Genomic DNA, 4,855 nt, shown 5'->3' on the forward strand with positions numbered 1-4,855 from the left:
TTTGGATGCAGGCTTAACCATAACTAACTACAAGCATTTAACACAAATCTAAACTTAATCATACGGAAAACAAACAATTCAAAATTGCATTAACATCTACCAGTTGTGGAAATCCAGTAGGGCTACGTTTTTTAAAAAACACACTACAGGATGCGTGAATCCCATAATGTTAAGTTTTTAAAAAATACACTACCGGATTCTAGAATCTGGTACAAACCAGCACATAACTTAGAAAACTTTAACAACCAAAATGACATTGTGAAAGGTTTTAGAGCTACATTACATTTGCAATGAAGAAAAATAGAGTTTAATTATGCCAATGGAGTGTTGGAAAAGAAGTATTTGGTGAGAAGGTTGACATACTTTATGTATTGATACCTACCACTGAAAACTTAATTTACCAGATTCACTCATGTGAGAATTTACCAATTTAAAAATTATGATCCAATAAAGGAATAAATACATAAATTTAAAGGGCATCTAAAAAACAATGGAGGGGATGTGCAACTTTAAAAAAAAAAAAAAATCTTTATGTATTTACCGAATATCCTTTTAAAATAGATGGTACAAGGCCAAACCCAAACAACAAAAAACCCTTAAACTTTTTTGAGAATGAATGCTCTAAGTATCCTGTTGACGAGAAAAATAATGAAAATTATGAGAGTTAAAATGTGAAAGAGAGAGTAGCTAAGGGAGCGTCTCATACCGTGGTTGAGGATTCAAATCCTCCTTTTTCATCTTTATTCTCACATTTATTTCAACGTTTTCACTTTCAAATATTTTTTCAACCAATTAATTCCTCTTAATTAGTCTTTGATTTAGTTGACTTTGCCATTAATTGTTAATATGTTTGAGAGACTGACCGTCAACCTCAAACTCAAGAGAGTCTATCAATTTACTCTGATTTTTAAAAACTACAAAATATGTTTTTACGATCTAACGTGTTTTCATCCTTCCCCAATGTCAAAATAAATACACAATAAAATTCTAAATTGGAGGTACGCAAAATTAATATTAGTACAAATAACTTAACTCCACATAAATACACTAAAATTTTAAATTGGAAACAGAATTGATATTAATTATTTTAGTTAATCATCGTAGAAACTGACTTAACTCCACCTCCATGTGCATCTGATACAAGATTTTCTATCGCCACACTATATTAAACATTCATATAGTAAATTGGATTTAATTAGTTTATATATTTTGGCATAAAGAATTTTTACCTTATCAATCAATTTTATTTGTTATATCATTAAAAATATTTTACTTTGATCATAATTACTTTCAATGCTATATATATATATTTATGATTATGATGGGCTAAGTATAATACTTAAAGTTTAATAAATTTACTAAAAAAACGGAAGAAAAAAGGGGAAACCACGAGAAATTGTGGTTCGTCGAAATCAAGTGATTTTATTTTTCATAAGTGCTTACGTTCAAGGTGGGGCAAGTGAATAATTTGATCCTTTGAGAGGGAAATTTTGTCGTGTTTATTTTTTAATTAGCCTTGCTTTGCTGTCCATAAAAAATCTCGTACAACTAGAACTAGACATGATCTTCTACTCTCGTTGCCTTTTTAACAAAATTTGTACGATACGTTTCTTTTTTACTCAAATTTGTACGATACCTCTTCCAATCTAAATACAGTAACCAGATTATTTAAATAGGTTCATATTCTCATCCTTCAAATGGAAAATATACACCCATAAAATTGAAAACATAATTGGACATTATTATTACTAAGTGCCGTGAATATTTTCGAAGATTTGAGCAAGTAATTAACACCTCAACAAAGTTTTAATTAGTGGGTGGACCATGCTAGCTAGTTGATCTAAGAATTAATTTGAGGCATCTAATTTTGAAATTTCTTATAAATGTAACTTTCAAGTACATTTGACAATTCATGAAGTACCTTTCACATCATATAATATAGATAATCAATTCCATCAAACACATCATATAGGATTTTTTTACTTGCTAACTCTTTGAAAAATGCAATGAGAATCTATTGCCATGACTAGGTCAGATTAGATTGCATTAAACACAGCTATTTAGAGTGGTACAAGTCGCTATTAAAGGGCCGGGTAATGTTAGTGTTCATATATTAAGAAAATTTCATAAGCGAAAATTGTTTCGATAAATATTTAACTTTTTTATTTTGTAGTAAAATTATAGATCAAAATTCTTATTTCATAATGAGAGTAATTCATTCCATCTATCTTGTAATGCAAGTGATTTCAAATAAGATAAAACATTCTTTTTTTAAAAGGTTTTTTTCACAAAAAGCAATATTTATCAATAACGTAATATAAAATTTGGGGAGAAAGAGAATAGTAATGTAAATAAATTAAAAGATTTAGAAGGTCATAAAATTAAAATACATAAAATAAATAAATTATATATTTTAAAAGTTAAAAATTAAAATGATTGTAATCATAATTATTTATTTTGAGATGAAAAATACAAAAAGACTATTCAATAATCTTATTGAAACTTATTCAATAACTAAAATTGATATATATAATAAAAAAAAAATATTGAAGACCTTAGAAAATTGGAGTTCCACGAGCATCTCTTAAATAATAGTAGTTAATGTCTCTTATTTTTTTCATCATTGAGTTTCGTTTATGTGGTGTCGGCTGTCCAACAAGTGCTAGTATTATATTGTGATGTGTGGAGGCAGTGGAGCCACTAAAGAATTCACTAAAAGATTGTCATTTATTTATGGGTTAGAGTATACATCATACTTTATACTCTAGTTAATTAATTTATGTTGTTATTTTTAAAAAATCTAGTGTGGCTAATATATGATGTGGAAGGTAAAAAATTCCTTTAATGAATCCAAGGTGAACTATTAAAAGAGCATGTTCTATGACAATTTGCCGCCTTATGGCACAGACAGTTGCCTCACACCTCCCAACCAAGAAAATTAAGAGAATTGTGGAATGAAATTAGATTATCTGTGGTACTAGCTAGCTATTTAATGATAAATAAATAAAAATAATAAATAAGTTTTACATAAACTGACTAAGATGTAAATTAAAGTATATGCAGTCTCTTAATTTTTTTAATACAAAAAATACATTAAAAAACTCAACTTATAAAAAGAAATATTTTATTCGTTTTAAAATAATTGTTGTATTAGATCATTTTAAATTAATTAAGAAAAATTGATGATAATTGACATAAAAAACTTTTACTTTAATTACTAAATTATACTTATTAATCATTCATATATTTTATTTTTCATAATTGTAAAGTAGATATTAATAATTTAATAGTTATACACATAATATTAATTAGATATTACAATTGAAAAGAAAATTATATCATATTAAAAATAAAAAAATATGTTTTTAAGGTAATCTTTAGATTAATTAAAATTATTATAAAACAAGTGGACTGAATGATCTATTGAAATTGGTCGAGTTTTTATATTTGATAACATTCAGTTTGAAGTAATGTCAATCAAACAACACACTGACGCTCTTGGTTAATTTGAGTTTCTGAAAATTTTAAACTTTTTCTATCCAGAAGTCATTTGTGCTTTCTTCTGCAAAGCTCAAACATTTTCCAATAACATTTTGATTGTCTCCACTTAAAAACTTTGAAATCCCTTCTCAAAAAAATTAACAATATTAGTTAGCGTTCAATTATTCTCCATTCTGGCAGTCACGATTATGTCTCTAACAATGATGTCATAATCATTTATCATCTCCTCTATTGTCAAAAACTCAACCTTCCACATACCATCATACAAAACATGATCACCTCCACCAATCGAGATTACAAAAAGAATATTATTCCATATGATAATGTTTTTCACCAAATATTTCAATGTCCCTCTCAAAAATAAAAAAACCATCAACAAAATTATCTTCCAAAAACATCTCCCACATGAAGAAAGATTCATCGCTTCCATTAACTTTGTACATCCATTAAGATCAATCACCTTTCTCTATTGGTTCTAGTAAAAGAAAGTGTTCTGAAAGGAAAACATCCTTAAATCCAAATACTCAATTTGGAGTTAACATTCTTCAAGAATGTTATTCCTTTCAACACAATGTTCTTCCTTTCACTACCACTCCATTTGAATCAACCCTGCTTAGAAATACTTTTGTTTTTGGTATTTCAACACCATAATCACTTCAAAATCCAAGTCTTCAAAATCATATTTGCTCCTAGATTTATTTTGACAGAACAACTCAAATGGCTCTGACTTTTGTCTCCCACAAAAATCCACATCTTTTTTTTAAAACATTAACAAATACCTTGCTTTTCTAAATATCGACCTTTATGGTTCCTCAATTCCTCTAACGCAATCTATGTCCAACATTTTCCCTATTATGGGCTTAGCTTTTGCCACATTGTGTTCCTTCTGCACTACAATTGGTCCCCCTCCCAGATAAACTTCTCTAGCTTCTCAAATGTGGATTAACATCCTCATCCTCCAAAATGCTCAAAAGTAGATAAAGACACTTCAAAACCTCGTAAGGATATTCCAAGGATATTTACAACCCTTCAAACTCTCATTGATAGGTAAGTCCATCAGGATAGGGAAATGCAATCTTAAGGGATTGGATGACTACTCAACTAGCTGCCGAGTTAGGACTAGAACCACATTTTTCTAATTCGCCTCCAACCTTTCCAGAGCTATCTAAGCCCTTCATATCTTCATCGTCTGATTGATCTTCTCCACCGTTATCCTTTTAAAATAGGCTTCTCTCAAGATTCCTCCAAACACTTTTTGTTGTGACAAAAGGGGAAAAAATTGTCATTAGATGTAGGAAATATCTTTTAGATTTAAGAAATATTTTTTATATCTCATTATGTACTTCTTTGTTTT

This window comes from Cicer arietinum, chromosome 4, assembly GCF_000331145.2.
Source record: "Cicer arietinum cultivar CDC Frontier isolate Library 1 chromosome 4, Cicar.CDCFrontier_v2.0, whole genome shotgun sequence".
In the NCBI taxonomy this organism is placed as follows: domain Eukaryota; kingdom Viridiplantae; phylum Streptophyta; class Magnoliopsida; order Fabales; family Fabaceae; genus Cicer; species Cicer arietinum.